Raw genomic sequence first — 17,777 nt, forward strand, 5'->3', positions numbered from 1 at the left:
TGATATCAATAGGACTTGTTGGCGGGACAGATTTATGTCCCAGAGACTCCCTCATCTGTGGAATAGACTCCCTCTCCACGTCAAGCAGAGCACCTCATTATCCCTTTTTAAGCGCAACCTGGATAACTGGATGGGAAATAGAAAATACACTCCTGGGATTCCACCTATGTCCCTGCTGGACAGGGACTCTGGGTGCTGACTTGTCTAAACATGGGCTAAACTCTTGGCTAGGCTTATAAGGACCTCGGTACTAATAGCCTAGTAACCACCTATGATCCCAAGCATACATCCAAATCAACAAAAGAATGCCTTCACCAGAAGAAAACTAAAGTTTTGGAGTGGCCCAGCCAGATCCCAGACCTAAATCCAATAGAAAATCTGTGGGGTGACCTGAAGAGGGTTGTGAAGTAGAGATACCCTCAGAGTCTGACAGATTTGGAGTGCTTTTGCAAGGAAGAGTGGGCAAATATTGCCAAGTCAAAATGTGCCATGCTGATAGACTCCAAGAAAACTGAATGCTGTAATTAAATCAAAAGGGGCTTCAATAAAGTATTAGTTTAAGGGTGTGCATGCTTATGTAACCAGCGTAGTGTATGTTTTTTATTTTTTATATTTTTCCCTTAACAGATTTGTTTGTTTTTTTTTCAATTGAATTGTACAGGTAATAGGTCACGTTAAAGGTGGGAAAAGTTTTGAAATTATTTAATGTGGTCTCATTTTTTATGTCACAAAAACCTGGCATTTTAACAGGGGTATGTACACTTTTTATATCCACTGTAAGTAACTTGTTTAAGAAAAGTTGTTACAAAAGTCATCTCGATTACAAAAGGCAAACTAGTTTTGTGATGAAAATAGGGTAACTTATCTGCAAAATGACAGACATATGTGTTCAGCTTTACAACCTTTTAACTGTTTGTACTCTCTTGTGATTTGACAACTTGATATTTTTCTGATTTTATATGTATATGGTAACTTGTTATCTTGTGACATCCTCTATGATTTGTAGATAGGTTTATGTAGTAATGTTGCCATTGTGCATGGATAGTGGCTAAGAGGCCTCGAACCATTCCACCGATACAGTTATCAAAGTTAAGTAAGTAAATAAATATATAAATAAAATAACTGAGGAGCACTTAGTGATGGTGTCCATTTTATTATTTCTGCTGCTGACATAAGAGGATTGCACTACGTAAACTCTCTAGAATTTGATTAACAAAATTGACATTTTTTTTTTGAGGTAGTTCAGGTTGTTTAGACCTCCTCTAGGTGACTTCTTTGAAGATGCCGTTTTTCCAGTGAGGTTTTTCTTTAGGGATGGTGACTATCAGAAAATCATAACAAATGGGCTTACTCGCTAATGAATCTGTGGTAATATAGCCAATTTTTCTATAGCTGTGTCGATCCTAGTGCCTAGGCCAGAGTTGGTCTCATTCGTTTGAAAACCCGTGTTACTCACTGTAGCTGCAGAGCTACAGTAGTAGTCCACACAGAACATTGGTGCACCAGGTGTATATATAAAACTTGCTACTGTGCTGCAAGTCTTGTACAACACTAAGGTGTAAGACAGTACTGCTTGACTCTCCTCAATCATGATTTTCAGCATTAGGGTATTGAGCTGCAAGCGCTTTATGCTTAGAGGCAGGTCTTTTCTTTGAAAAATGGGCAGCCACTGTGCATTTCACTTCCCAGCTAATTGTTAGGTTTTCTGAATCCCACCTAAGGTTTATACAGTAACCTTAAAGCTATCTGAGACATTTTCTTTAAATTGCAATGGGCAAAACAACAAAGTCTTTGTTTTGTGGCTCTTAATTTTCAAGGGAATGAGAATTCTCTAGCAGACATTCTAAGCAGGCAATTAACTGACATACAAGTGGCAGTTTCAGATGTCAGTGTTTCGGGATGCTGTTCTGCTTCAGAGAGAGCAGAGGTGAACTTTTTTCAACACATCTCAATGTACAGTTTGAAGTGTTGTCCACTCCAGTGTCTTCGGAAATCTTTAAAGATAACCTGAGCTTTCCTTTCCTTTCACAAGAACTGATATGTACGTTTCATGCAACTCTTGTATTAGAAAAGATGATATTCAGAGCATAATCAGTTATGACTAACCTGATTCTTATTGTTTCATTTTGGCAAAAGCTACTATGTTTTTACCTTCTGCTGTAACTAAGTTCTTTCTTGTTCAGGTTACATCTGAAAAACACTGCTTTCTCAAAAATACAGAGGAGTTCTACATCCCAGTATAAAGTCTCTCAGTCTTTCTCTTTGGAGAATAAGATATTGATTCCACATAGTGACTAATTTTCCACAGATGTCCTCCACATCTGGATGATGCTGAAAGGTGAGCTACTAAAAAGTTATACCAAACATGGAAAAGAATCTCCTTTTGGTCAAAGGAACAAGGGATAGACTGTTTTGCTTGTTTACTCCTGAGGCTTCTAAATCACTTAAACTTTTTATTCAAGGCTAACCTAGGTTATTCTTCCATCAGGATTTATATTTCTGCATTCATTTCTTCCCTTCTATTTTGCTGCAGATTTCTGCTACTTCTTCAATTACAGTTTTCCTGAAAGAGTATCCATCTCTGTTGCTCTAGAGGGATAAAGTCCTGACAATGGCCTAGGTGACCCAAGTTTGATTTGTGGCTTTGTTGCTTGATGAAGCTGACATGGAAAGATGGGTGTGCCTGATCTGGCAGGGAGGGTGGAGTTAAGCAGAATACTTGTTGCTGCATTCCCTTGAAGGAACGCTTGAGAGCTTTTTCTTGTAAGGGAAAGATATTTTGGGTTTCTGTGATGATATGGATAGCATCTCCCCCAACCAGTGGCAGATCAGACAAATACAAATCCCCTCATAGCTAGGATGACAGTGAGGACACAAAGTACCCTTATGACTGCCTAAGTGACAATCCCCTCTGGTTACCTCTCACCCTATCACTGTTTTTTTTTCCATACGTCTCTTAATTAAAAGTTCAGACAGTTGCTCCAAAGCCTCTTGAAGATTCCAGTGCTTGCTTCCTACATTCTTTAGAGATCAGTTAAAAAAAGTTCCCCTTGAATAATTTCATGACCCCCAAACTGTAGTCTATGCAAAAGCTTTCTTTCTTACTTTTATTTTTGTGGGTGCATTCCACGGCCATCAGGCCCCTATTCCCTATTGGCCAATTCATCCTTCCCGACTCCCTTGCATCTTAGAACACAGAGAGATTCAGGCGAGAGCAGGAAGTTGTGACCATCATCCAGTCTGATTAAGATGTATTTTGTCTGCTTCTAACATCCCCTTACCCTCTTTTTTGGAAAGCACAGTGTAGTGCCTGCTATGTTGGGGTCAGTACAAGGTCATGCTTGTAAACAGCCAGTATTTGAGTAGAGTGCAGTGCACTTCTTGAAATCCTTGCTTTTCCCAGGGTTTCTTATTGCAATTACTGCAGTCTCAGACCAACAGCACAGGTGAAATCTTTGTGGCAGAACTTCACCAATGCCTTTTCCCTTGGGATGAGCAAACTGGGGTCCACCATTTCCCTCTTGCTAGCTTATTCAGCACATAGACATCTAAATGAGCACTAGTCTGTAGGCAGCAGACAGTTTCAAATCCTCTGCATTGTGGATCCAGTTTTTCTCATCTGTCATTTTAGACTAACCTCTTCTCAAAGCTGTTCCATTCTGATTCAGATTTGCATCAACTCTGGGTCATCATTTGGACTACAGCTTAGGCTCAGGTTGTGCCCCATTGCAATGGTAAAGAAAGCAGACTGATGGCAATGTGAAGTTGTGCCAGTTGGCACTTTCCCTCCAACCCTTTTGATATGGTGTCCCACATGCCCAGCCTACCCAACAGAAAAGTTGAGGTGATGTTGAGATCCCAAAATCCGTTATTATTAAGAGCCTAAACTTCTGATTTTATGCTGGAAGCATGTTAGCTGTAATGTGCCGATTCTAGTATAAAGGTAATGTGTTTTTAAGATGTGTGCTGCAGTGTGCAGTGAGAGAATATTCTCACAATAATTTGTCAGGCAAGCACTATGTATTGATTAGATAAGGCACTAACTTTGCTAGCTATGGCAATATAAAAGGCAATAGCTTAGAGAGCCAGAATCAGGAAATTTGTTACTGCATAAGTTTGTAGTTAATTGTATTTTTCATACTAAAAAGTGACTGGGCCTCCCTTTAGTCTAAATGGTAACACTTTACTGAAGTGGACCATTAGAGGTCACAAAGGCTGTGTTTTTCTTTGTCAGAGGGGGGTAAGTATTTGCCAATATCCCTTCTTCGAGTCCAGAGTTGACAGGTATCTGTCTTTGCTTCCCTGTTTATTAAATGTGAACATGGGATACGTATCGAGCTTTGAAGTACTGTTCAGTTTTCTAAAGTTACAGAATCTGATACTTCCATCAGGTTTAGGAACTTGTACTTATGGGCTGCAGCAGTCACTCTGTGATTCTTTTGGTATGCCCCTAGTTTAAACATTTTTGAACCACTTCTCTTATTGTTTCTATGAGTCCATTACTCTAAAAGGTCTTTACTGCAGGTTTTGTCTCTCTGTTGTGTTACCTTGTTTCTCCCAAGTATTTCTGATTCTTTATTTCTTTATAAAAATGATCTCATGTCCTGCTTTCGGCACTGATTCCACTAACAGGATTTCGGATAAAGATTTTTTGGTCCACTCTTATGAACTTCAGCCTGCAATCACATTACAGAGTTTTCTACTTCTTTACATGGCTTCAGCACATTGATGTGTTAGACTTACTGTTGCTTTTACAGTTGTCTAACTTTGTAGTTCACTGTATTTATTCATTCAGATTCATTCCATCACCTCATATGGCCCCCTTACTACTTGGTCAGGAATTTGCTTTCCATGGAGGACACTAGGTCTAATGCCAGATTTCCTTGGTTAAGTTTTTCTAAGTAGACATTCTTATTATACATATTTTGTTGCATTTCCTGTGTGTGTGTGTGTGTGTGTGTGTGTGTGTGTGTGTGTGTGTGTGTGTGTATGTGTGTGTGTGAGCATGTGTGTTTGTTCATGTCCCTTTGTTATGAGCGTGATGAGTATTTGTCTTGCAAGTTAATGTAGTCTTTTGCACACTTTTAAATAGTGTCTTTTCTTCTGAAATGTCCTTAGCAGTGTCAGTCAGCCCTCTTGTGTGTCTACCATGCAGAAGTTCAAATGGAATGAAGCCAATTGCAACTTTGTGACACCTCCCTGATTATAAACAGTTAAGTTTTCACCATGTCTATGAGTAACTTTCCTCGTCAGGGATTTCATTGCTTCAATGAACCTTTCTGCTAATCCTTCAGCCTGCAGATAGTAGACTAATATTGATGAACTGTTTCGACTTTAAAGCAATCACATGACTGATGCAGTGCCCTTGACATAAAAGCTATGTCTTGATTAGTGAACACCTGTGGAGAATAATAGTACCAGATGTCTGGCAATATCCTTAGCAGTAGCTTTGTGTAGTGGCACCTCATGTTCAGTAGCACAAGTCCATTATTTCTAGTATGTACTGCTACCCATAGTTAGATTTTACTAGTGGCCCCACCTTGTCCATAGAAGTATGTTCAAATTATACCTCTGAGCTGCATTGTGATCAAGGGATTTTTATACCCAGGGTGGGGATGCAGTTTTCTGGCATTCGGGACAAGAAGCACAAACCTTTTTCTAGCCTTTTTATTAAGGCTATTCAGTAAAATCTGGCTATTACTTATATTCTCAGCTGACTGTGCTAGCTTTATTACTAATATGCTATAAGGTTTTCGTACTTACAGTTGTAGAATTTCTTTCATTTACTTACTCTATATAGTAAGTTCTCTCTTAATTTAAAGTAGTGGTAAGTAAAAGAAACGTTTTTGTTCATTGCCTTGTTGTTTCCTGCAACCTTGGTTATGTTCTGTCTTGCCCTACTTAAAGTAACATCTTCTCATTGTGCTTTTTTAACGTTTGTGTAACTTACATTTGCTTTCTAAAGTAACTTGCTTCAAGGTGGGAAGGTATAGCTTCTTTCCCCATAAAACAGTAGCACATCAGCTTCTTCTGCAGATTTTTCTGCAAAGGATAGTTCTAAACAAAATCAGCTTTGGCTTTACTGTTTCTGTTAATAATGGAGGCATCTTAAGTTGTGTAATTACTTTTAGGTTGCTGTCCCTTTACATTAGTGTATGTGTAGATACTACCCTTTTACTTTGTATTCTTTCTTTGTGTTGCTCTCCCAGTGTAGAGTCGTCTTAGAAAAAATGTTCAGAAAATGGACAGCTTTGCTTCTTTATAGACTTAGAGATGCATGATGTTTTGAGTTTCCTGTTATTTGAAACTTCTTCTTGACAATAGTAGAAATAGGCTTAGAATTCTGTGTTTTCCTGCTAGCTTTCTTATAGTACTGATTTTGTTCTGAGGGTCTTTGTTTAGGTGCCCTATGTCTTCTGTTTCTCTGCTAATGTGTCTTGTAAGTCTCTGTACTGACTAGTCTTGTACTGAATTTTAGTTTCTCATTGGTTTACCTTAAGTTCATATGCATATATCTCTTACAGTATGAGATTTCTATTACTCTATCTTTGGGATGTGCTTCTGATAACATTCACAATCCTTTTTCCTGTCTAGCCATAGCCAAATTATTTCACCCTTTGTAGCCTCTATGTCAGCTCCTTTCTTTTAGTTTTGATTCTGGATCACTGTGTGAATGTCACTTCGTTGATCTCCTCCCATTTTTAAAATGAGTAGGCACAGCAGACTGCTTCTATACCGCTTTCTTATTCAGTATTTCAGCCTTCCACACTGTGCCTTTAGAGCGTCTCTTCTGCCACATTTCTTTAGTTGTTCAGAGTAGAGAAAATATTTCCTAATATTGCATCATGAGTTGTATCAGGGGTTAAAGCCACACAGTTTTTCTAGATGTGTGTGAATTTCTACATGTGTAAGGGGATGCTCCTCTGTCACCATGAGTGTGTATTACCTTCACCTTTTGGTTGTTACTGGTCTTATATTTACAAACCAGATGACTCTTCTACAGGGTAATCATGTTTCCAAAGTCATAAATGTTGAACCTATTTTCCTCCTAAAAACACAGTAAATTTCGCTAGCTTAGTTGTAACAGAGTGACGTATTGTTGACGCTCTTACACCAGATGTTTTTTCACATTCCAGAGGAAAAACTTCATTTAAAGCATGTGTTTTAGTTTTCACATTTCTACTAATAGCATTGTGTTAGTAACACCAAACTTAGCCATGTTTATAGGTGAATACTATGCTAACTTCCCTGAAAGGCCATTTTAAGCCTAGCAAACAACTCAAAGTGAGAATCAAGCCCTGTACCTTGCACATATGAGGCAAAGACTTTAGCCATTATGTCATACTGGTGACCCCTCGCCCCATATTGAAACAAGTTTCCACATTACTCACTTCTTTTTTTTTTTTTGGTCTCCAGTGGTACCTTAATTACTATGATTTTATACTTTGAAGCAAAGCATTCTGTCATTAACTTATAAGCATTCCAGTAAAATAGTTTATGAGAATTTTTGGGGATCCATTTACAGTATTATTTTGTATATGTATTTTTGTCCTTAATGGGCATGGGTTTTGATTGAAAAGGGTCTTTGGACCTACTCACCTATCCAGTCGACAAAGTAAAATAAATAAAAATAAATTACTAGGCAAAACTCTTAAACCTGTCTACTGATAAAATTTGTAGTATTTTCAGTTTACTGTTGCTATCAGATTCTAGCCAGACCTTTAAATATGCTTTAAGTCACCTGTGCTCTTACCAGTTCATTAACATTAAAAATGCAGTGGTAAAATTGTATTGCTTGCACTTCAAGGATTATACTAGTCCTATCTAAAAGTGATTTCTTAAGTTTGTTATAATCCATGTAATCTGGTCCCTTCATGCCTATATGGGTTTTCACTGTCTGTCCTCTCAGTTGGGATGACAGGATTTTTACCCAGTCTGTTCAATTCTCTGTGGCATCATGGCTTTTAACAGCTACCTGGCAGGATTTCAAATAATCCTCCATGCTTAGTTTCTTCATATTAGGTAGAGTCTGGGGGTTGGCAGTTAAACTGACTAACCCAGATAACCATTGCTGTAATATCATTAGCTTTGGTTTGTCCCAACCTGTAATTCCACAAGTCTTTAAAGTAAGTCCTCCATGGTTGGGGTCACCAGGAAACTATGCTGGGAGCAAAACAATTCTCGAACTGTAGTGAATCAGTAGTGGTGCAATGGATAGTGTTGCCACCTGAGAAAAAAAGGTTCTCTGGTTCATTTATCTGATGGGATACCTGCTGTGCAGAACCTGCATGTCCTCTCTGTGTTTGCATAGGTTTTCTCCAGGTGCACTGGTTTCCTTCCACACTCCAAGGACAATGCAGAAGGTGGATCTGGGACTAAATTATTTATAGGTGTGAGTGCATGCATGGGTAGTATGGAAGAAAGACATGGCAACCTAGTTTCATTTCACTTCTTTGCCTAGTAAACTCTGTGGATATTGATGGGTGGTGATGGTGTCACTCTAGGATTTGGCTGCTGCTTGTGTGTGAGAGAGGGGGGGGGATTAGTAGCCCAAATATAGTTAAAATTTGGCAGCAGATGTACTGCAGAGATGGGTGAAATTCTGTGGCAGACTGCCCATATACATCTCATCAGTTTAAAGTCTGAGGAGATACTGGAGTAAGACATGTAAAACACAGGTTCAGTTTTCACAGAGTGACAAGAAAAATAAACATAATAACCCGCATAGCATGAAACAAAACAGAACACTATCTGTGGTTTCTTTTCATCAAAGAGTATTAGTCTGTCACAGCCTTTCCAAGAACAGACCGTCTTAAAAGAAAGTCACAGTCTGTTATTCCCAGCTAGGCCTAACTCTCATTTTCAGATCTCACTAAACATGTCAAACAATTAGAGAGACCCCAAAGGTTCTATGTCAGACCTAAAGTCCAAGACCTATGAAGAGATGCAGTGTCCTGCAGACTTTTGAGGGAAGATCTCTTGCTTACTGTACTACTGAAGACCCAGTTGTCCTGTACCTCCTGCATCTCTGTAAATCCAGTGGCTCCACCAGTACTAGAACCAAGGATCTAAATCTTTATGAAATGATAAATAAAACATGACACAGGTGCAGTTTTATATCCCTTTACCTCTCAAACCTCTGTAACAAACTTCCCCTGTATGTTAAGCAGTGTGACTTGCTGTCTTCCTTTAAACCATAACCTAGGTTGTTGGATGGGTACTCACAAATTTATTGCAGGATTGAATGGTACTACTCTCCTGGAGAAAGGAGATGTGGCCTGAAGGGGGGTATGGCAAGGAGTAAATAGTCATGTGATTCAGTGGTATTGGAATACGTATGAATTTATGATTCACGTAAGCTCCAAATGTTTAAGTATAATTCCACAAGTTAGCATTAACTAGGTCTTGTATTCCATGTGTACAGGGTCTTCGGGCAAGTTTCAGCTCATCCACTCCAAACTTCCAAGCTACTTCCTTTAATGTCAGCATGATTGACAGTGCCTTGTTATCTAGGTAATGCATAGTGTATGCCTAGTTGTTGTTTGAAAATTCCCACATGCCTTACTGCAGTGCACGTTTTAAAGAAGCATTATTGATGTACTAGAACGAATGTTGTATCCCAGTGCCACACACACACATACATATATTTGTCAATGTTTGTCTGTGTGTGTGTGTGTTTATGTATGTGTATGTATATACACACACACACACAGATTATATATATATATATATAATTTTATCAGCTAACTTTAAACTAAGAAACCGTGAACATCCAAAAGGTTGAAAAAAAGCTTCACTTCATAATACAATGCACATACGTGTAACCGACACACAAAACACCAAACGAAACAAAACCTAAAAGGAAAAAAGACAAGACAGTGTGGAGATGGTATATATAAGTCTGAGGAGTGGAAGTGCTTACCCCCTACATTGGAGTGGGGGGGGGGGGTGCAAGGAGGTTTGCCCCCTGCAAAAATAATTTGGCATTTTTCTCTTTCAGGCTTTGGGTCTTGGCAATTTGGATCATCTGGCTTTTAGTGTTTGATGATCTGTAGTGAAAACGTGTGTGTGTTTATTGTATGTATGTAGGTATGTATGTATATAGGAAGAATTTTCGGAGGGAGGTTAAAAACTGCAGAAACAGAAAGGGGTCCCATGAAGTCACAAGACAAAACAAGCTGAACAGTTGAATTTTTGAGCATTTTCATTCCTTTATTATTTTCTGAAGAAGTTGTAAATGATAAAGGAATGAAATGTTTGTACATGCAGATGTTAGGCAGTCATGCTTACTAATCAACCCTACTTTATTTATTCATACATTTTTACTTGTTCTCCTACCCAACCATATAATTACAGGAACAAGGCTTTGTCCCTACAGTCGTTTAACTGATAGTATATATGCCAAGGTAAAGCCATCCCCATCAGTTAACATTGCTTCAAGTTTATTGTATGTAACACTTCTTAATGTCTTTTACTAGCTCCCATCATTTTCTTGTTTTAGGCAACAGTAACTGCCTTAGCATTTTTATACAGCTTCTTTCCTAGTCATTAAATTAACATAATTGATCTCCAGTCATCAGTGCTTATTTCCCTTTTTCTTTGCATAATAACCTAATCAGTGGCATCACCCTTCTTTTCCAGTGTGCATTTTATTTAATGGTTTGACCCGCGGTGGTGGTGCTGCGGTAGCGTTGTCGCCTCACAGTAAGTCGCTGTCCGGTTCGATTCTCCGCTAGAGCGTCTTCTGCGTGGAGACATGCGTGAATGGGCGTACCTTTGTTGAAGGTTGTGCGTCAGGCCTGGCAAGCCGGTACGTAAAAATCAACTGCCAATCATTAGCGGACCGGAGTTCCGCTGTGGCGACCCCTAACCGGGAAAAGCCGAAAGACACAAACACATTTTATTTAATGGTTTGGATAATTTCTAGTTCATTGTTTTTCCATTTTGTTTGTAAAAAGAAGATTAAATCTTTTCCAGACATGGTATAGAAGATTTATTCAAACACTTTTCCGGCTTTAACATTGAGAATGGTTTTCACCAGCATTTCACCGTCTTACAAAAGCAATCCTTTACATGCCACAAAGTTTTCCCTAATTTTATATTTATATACATATACCTGCCAACCATTAACCCTCTGAAACCTACTGACTGAGTCATTCACCATTGGATGAGAGCTGATCACATCTCCTTGTTCCTTGTGTCAAGAGTTGGTCTCTGAGGCTCTCATCCAGCCATCCATCAGGAATTTTTAATATCCTCCCTCCTCCCTCATTGTGATTTAGCTCATGTAGGCAGTGTGGTGGTCACCAAATGAGTGTGCTGCCCAAAGCATCAGATTTCCTTTCTGCAGCTGTGTTATATACCATCCTAGCCACCAGTTTTCTTTATCCCCTGTTTCCACACAGTACTATTTTAGAATCCCCTCTTCCTACATCTGTGTAAAACTGACATTAACCTAGAGAATTCTCATTTTTCTTGTATTAGTTGTGGAACATAAATATTTGTTATTAGTACTCTTTACTCTTCCTTCTACACAAATTGCTAATTTATGTCTTGCATTAATAGCTGTACATTTTTTGCACCTAGAAATCATTTCAGGAAAGAATGGTCTCTCGTGAACTTTCTTTATCCCCCACCACCTATATCACGACTCTATCATACCCTTATATTTGTTGTTCTTGTACTCTTTCTTGGACGTTAGTAAAAGTTAGAGTTGTCATATTTTGGCTATACCATCCAGATAATTACTGCATGTCTCTTATTACTCTTACTCATTTTAATTAATAGGAGAAAGGTTATCAGCATTCTGTTTATACTGAAACTGTTTTAATCCAGTTTGGAAATTCCTACCTTATTTTACTTTCATGCTGCTCCCTATAGGTTTGTCCTGCTGACCCTGCAGCACACAGGTCAAGTATTGTAATTATGTTTTTCCAGTTTCAATAGTTTGTATTTATTTTGCCTAACTATTGCCTCATGCTTTACTTCTCCTGGGAGAGAACACACTGAACAAGGTATATACTAACGTCAAGCTGGCTTATAAGGTGGTACTGCACCCATACTTGGGAAACTCGGACCATTTGGCCGTAATGCTAATCCCTGCATATAAACCACTATTAATAAGAGCCATGCCAACTCAGAAGCGAACAGGAATGTGGCCCAGAGGGAGCAGTCTCAGCACTCCCAAGACTGCTTTGAGAACATGGACAAGAACATGTTTAAGGTTGCAGCTATGGAGAACCAACTCATCAATCTAGACAAGTACACGGAATATGGGATGGCATACATATCCAGATGTGTGGACGATATGACAACTATGAAAACCATCACTAAAAGAGCCAACCAAAAACCCTGGTTAACAAGTGAGGTATATGACCTCCTAAAAGCATGCAATGCTACCTTTAAGAAGGGAGACAAGGATGCCCTTAGGAAGACCAGAGTTAACCTAAATAGAGGAATAAAGGCTAGTCATGCCTATGACCAAAAAATCTAGAGTTACATCTCAGACCTAAGAGACTCTAGACATCTGTGGTAGGGGGTACAGTTCTTGACAGAATACACACCTGTGTCCACAAAATGTGATGATAACATCAAATTTGCAAATGAGCTCAATACCTACCTCAGCAGGTTTGATGAAAGGAATGAGACAAAGGCTACGAAACTCATCACCAGGCAAAATGAGGTTGCCCTCCTGTCTCAACCCAGCCGATGGTCAGAGAACTCTAAGATGGATAAAGCCAAGAATAACGGCGGGACCAGACAACATTCTGGGACATGTGTTCAGAGACTGTGCTGTCCAACTGACCATGGTTCTTACTGACATGTTTAACACATCTCTATGTCAGGCCATAGTACCAAAGTGCTTCAAGAACACAACAATCTTACCGTTATCAAAAAAGTCTCGGCCAGCAAACCCAAACACCTATCATCCAGTAGCTCTCACCTCTACAGTAATGAACTGTTTTGAAAGACTGGTCAAAGACTATTTAACAACGCATCTTCTTGCAGAACTGGACCTAATTCAATTTGCTTATCGGTCCAACCGTTCCACTGCAAATGCTATCTCAGTGGCACTCCAGACATCCTTAGCTCATCTGGAAAACAAGAACTGTTACGTCCGACTGCTGTTCATTGATTTCAGTTTTGCCTTTAACACAGTCATACCACAACATCTGATAGAGAAACTGATTCACTTGGGGTCAGTACTCCTGTGTGTAACTGGATTTTGGACTTCCTTATTGACAGACTGCAAAGAGTAAGAGTTGGCAGTAACACCTCGAAGAGCCTTACACTGAACATGGGAGTCCCTCAAGGATGTGTTCTCAGTCCTCTGCTGACCCATGACTGCACACACGGGTTCAGCTTAAATCTCATCATCAAATTCACAGATGATATTACAGTCGTAGGCCTAATCAGCAATGGTGATGAAACTGCATACAGGGAAGAGGTGAAACATCTGACTGGTGTGACAGCAATAACCTGGCTCTGAACTTAAACAAAATCAAAGCGGTAATTGTAGACTTCAGGAAAAAATGGGTGAGACATCTCCCTTTCACAATCAAGGGAGAAACTGTGGAAAGGGTGAAGAGTACCAAATTCCTAGGGGTGTACATTACAAAACACTTGACATGGTCCAGCAATACTAATCACATTGTCAAGAAAGCACAACAAAGACTCCACTTCCTACACAGGTTGAGGAAAGCAAGCTTCCCATCTTCAGTGCTCACAGTCTTCTATAAAGGCACCATTGAGAGAATCTTGACAAGCAATATCACAGTATGCTATGGAAACTGCTAGGACATGGATCGTAAGTCCCTCCAAAGGGCAGTGAAAGTGGCAGAGAGAATGAGGTATATGCTTCCATCTATACAGGGTGTGCACGGTGTCTTTGAAGAGCCACAAAGCTTGTTAAAGACTGTACTCACCTAGCTCAGGGACTGCTCTCCTGCTCATCTTTGGGCAATCGCTACAGGAGCATACCTTGCAAAATGACTAGATTCAGAAACAGCTTCTTTCCTCAGGCCATCAAACTATTAAACTTGAGAAGCAAGGCAAGCCAACAGGTCACCTAGTCAGTGGCCACACAGGCTGAAGGATTTTTTTTTTTTTTTTAAAGTGCTATAACTCATTACTAGGTTCTCTTACTGGTGCAATGGCTCATCAAATGCTTATTACTTTTGTGCAATAACTTGAAATGCAAGCTATATTCCATGCAATGGACAAAATGGTCTCCAGTCTATCATTGCTTAAGCCGCTAAGTGCAATATCTACTGTGCAATACTAAGAGCTTCTACAGATAGACATACAAAAATTGTAATTGTGTCCTAGTGTGGTGTCAATGTTAATGTCACATAGAGTCTGTAGTTCTGTTTTTGTGTCAGTAGTTCTGTTTTTATACTTACGTTTTTTTTTTTTTTTCAGCACATTGAGCTCGAAGCTACACAATTTCTTTTAGCCTGCACTCATGTGTGGGTCTAAATGACAAAGTTTACTTTGACTTTGAGTATCCTTTTATCAGATTTAAGTCATTTGTTCTGCCTGCATTACATACTTGTGTTTTCTCTAATTTTGACCCTTTTTTTTCCCATTCTTCACATCACTCCTGAATTGTCTGTTGCAATAAGCTTTCTGTCCTGTAATATCACATCATTGTGCATTTTTAAGATGACCACTCCGTTTATGGCCTTTTAAGAACACACACCACACTGTTTTTTGTCCCAGCAGAGGCGAGCACTTTGAACTCCCATGTCATATTTTCACATTTGTCTGGTTCACCTTGACTACCCATCTGCTTCCCCACTTTTTAATAGTATCATGGCAACCCTCGATACAACAAAGTTCTTAAATTGCCTCAAAAAGTACATGTAATATTAGACAGATGTTGCACAACTCATTTCATATTTTAAAAAATCCGCCTCCCACCTTCCAGTCCACGTTAAAGATTCACTTTTTATTTGTTTTACTGGTGGTTTTATTTCACAGTGCATTTCTACCCGTAACTGAACTTCTTCCTGTTTATCAGTTTAGTCTTTAAGTGCATTTATGCTGGTTTTGGTACCATTTGTGTTAAAGGTAGTACTGTACAAGCTTCTGAGATGCCATTCTTTTACTCCTTTGGCTAGCTTAACCAGAGATTTTACAAGCCACTTTTGTCTCAAAACTAATGTCAAAGCAGCTATTCTAAACATTGTGAATAAAAGGTCTGGTGACACTTGTGCAAAATCCCACTGTTGCCGTGCACATTTTTTTTGCTGTACAAAAATGTTGACAGGCAAAGAATCAAAATCCAAACAGTAAAAAAACACATGCTGGTGAACTTGTGCAGAATTTTTTTTGAATTACAAAGAATCCAAATCCCTTTGCTTGTAATCAGAACACCATTGTATCTTATTTTTACTTTTGTGTTAGCTCAGGTTTTACTTGCACTTGAAGCCTTTTTGTATTGCATTTTCTGTTCCCATTCCTTTTTTCTTTTTCTGGTTCTACAAACCACAATGCTTTTTTGTGCCAACATCTGCTCATAAAGCCCAACTGCATATTCATTTTAAGATTATATATGCTCAGGAACTGTCCTGCCATCAGTTTTCCCACTAGTATGTCTGCCCTCAGCCATTGTAATAACTGGACATACATCCATTCATCTTCAGCATTTGCTATGCAGGTCCTTCACAGTGAGGAACAGTGTCAAACCAGTAGAATGAGTTCTACAGGTAACTGTTCATCCTTACGATTATGGAAAGCTGGGAATCAGTAGTTCATTGCCATGTTTTCCGAAACTAAAACATTTTCATTGGCAGTTTTATTATCTAGCAGAACACATTTTCATTTGTCCCATACCAGAACACGTTCTTAGTTCGGAGCAACACCACCATCTATTCTATGAGAATTGTTTTATGTGGATCTTTATTCACATCAGAAAGTAGTGCAAATATAGAAGGGCAGAAAATGTCAACATGTTACATAGGTAATAAAAAAATATTTCGGAATACAAAGAGACATTCCCACACATGAGAAAAAATGGTACTGCTGCCATGATACACCCTATTTAAAAAGAAAAAAATATATAAGAAAAAAAAAAAAGGAGCACAGGAATACACCCCCCTTCCACAGCACTTTGTCCGAATATTTTTTTCTGTAAATGATGAAAAGTCTGCATTTGTTACTTTATCCAGTAGTTTCAGTTAAACATTCTTCCAGTTAGTGATAGGAGTCACATTCCCAAAATGATTATCCAAAGTTTTGATATCCTTTTTCTCTAGTCCTGTCCCTCTACAAACTCTTGGGTTTCTGAAACCTTTACTTTTTGCCCTGTAATCTCTCTACTTGAAAATATTTCCACTGACACCCCTCGAAGATCTGACCGCATAAACACCAGGTTCATATATCACTGCAGACAACTCACCCACATATATAATCTATGACTCACGCAAAACATCATGGCACAGATTTGGAAAACTGCTCTAATTAAACCCCTCCCAAAGCAAACCAACCCAAAAGATACCTCTCGCTTCCATCCATTATCCTCGCAGTTCTAGGCAAACATTTTGAAAGCATAGTCTTCACCCAACTCTCCCTCTGTATGCAGCAGTATCACCTGTTCTCCTCCCAATAACATGGATTCTGGCCTGGGCAAAGTACTGTGACAGCACTTTGGTTCCCAACCGATGAGATCCTGCTAAACTTGGATAGTGTCCTCCTTATAGGTGCTCTATTTATAGACCTGACAAAGGCATTTGACCTCATTGACCACTATCTTCCAAACTAATTGAAATTAGTATCAGTCTAGACCCTGCTCTCTGGTTTAAAAACTTCCTCATTGACGGACACATCAGAATAGAATCCTCCTAGTCAGAATCTGCACCTATTACCAAAGGTGTACCAAAGGATCTATTTTTGCACCCTCCTCTTCTCCATCTACATTAACAAATTTCCTTGTGACCTCCCCCATCTCTCACTTATCCTGTATGCTTATGACATGGCCATTTATCGATCAGGTCACTCTGACACCAACATTCAATGCCAACTCCAGTAAGACTTACATGAGCTCCACCAGTGGCTGATAAACCATGAACTACTTCTCAACCCCACCAAGACCAAAACTATGCTTTTTGGAACTCCACAAAAAAATTCACCAAACACCTAACTCTTTGACCTACACAACCATTCCATATATACAGCCTCCACCTTCAAGCAGGTAGTAGTCAGGCTTGATCAGTCATTAAGCATCCATTTCCACATATACAAAGTGAGAACCAAAATAAACTCCCTTCTCATCTGGGCCAAAACGATTTCCCCTTTTCTATCCCAGCCAGCCAGAGCAGCCACTGACAAAGGAATTCTCCTTTTTCAATTTGAATATGGGCTCCCAATTTTTGCTTTTGCCTACAAGAAAAACATTGCCACACTCCAAAATATCTCTAACAGCATTTGCCAGTTCATTACAAATTCACATCTCTGTGAGCATCAGTGTATCACCTTAGGAAAAAGCCTAATGGCTACCCATAAAACAAATATCTAACCTACTTTTAGGATCCTAACTCTACAAAGTACTGCACTTCCACAGGTTTACTCCCCTTGAATCTAGACTTCATGAACATAACCAACTCATACAACCTGAGACTACTCACAAGCCACACCAACTGTCATTACCCCTAGAAACAAACTCCACAGTACTACACTTGTTTTCTCCTGTCAAGCACCTACTCTTTGGCAGTTTAGGAATTCAACATTTATTCCAAATTCAGAATGCATCTCAAAAACACTTCTTCATCCAAGCA

General features: G+C 39.2%; 1 protein-coding gene across 6 annotated transcripts in view; it reads left to right on the forward strand.

The window, feature by feature from the left end:
- TRAF7 (TNF receptor associated factor 7) overlaps positions 1–17,777 on the forward strand; it is a 1,047,901-nt gene that overhangs the window by 233,208 nt on the left and 796,916 nt on the right. The window contains exon 2 of one of the 6 annotated variants that reach the window (XM_044089210.1): positions 2,184–2,338. The exons of the other annotated variants lie outside the window; for them this stretch is intronic. The gene's annotated coding sequence lies outside the window, so the exon portion shown is untranslated. The remainder of the gene's footprint in view (positions 1–2,183; positions 2,339–17,777) is intronic. 6 annotated transcript variants of the gene reach the window in all.

The sequence above is a fragment of the Protopterus annectens genome, chromosome 12.part0 (genome assembly GCF_019279795.1).
Source record: "Protopterus annectens isolate FY-2018-M chromosome 12.part0, PAN1.0, whole genome shotgun sequence".
Taxonomy (NCBI): Eukaryota; Metazoa; Chordata; order Ceratodontiformes; family Protopteridae; genus Protopterus; species Protopterus annectens.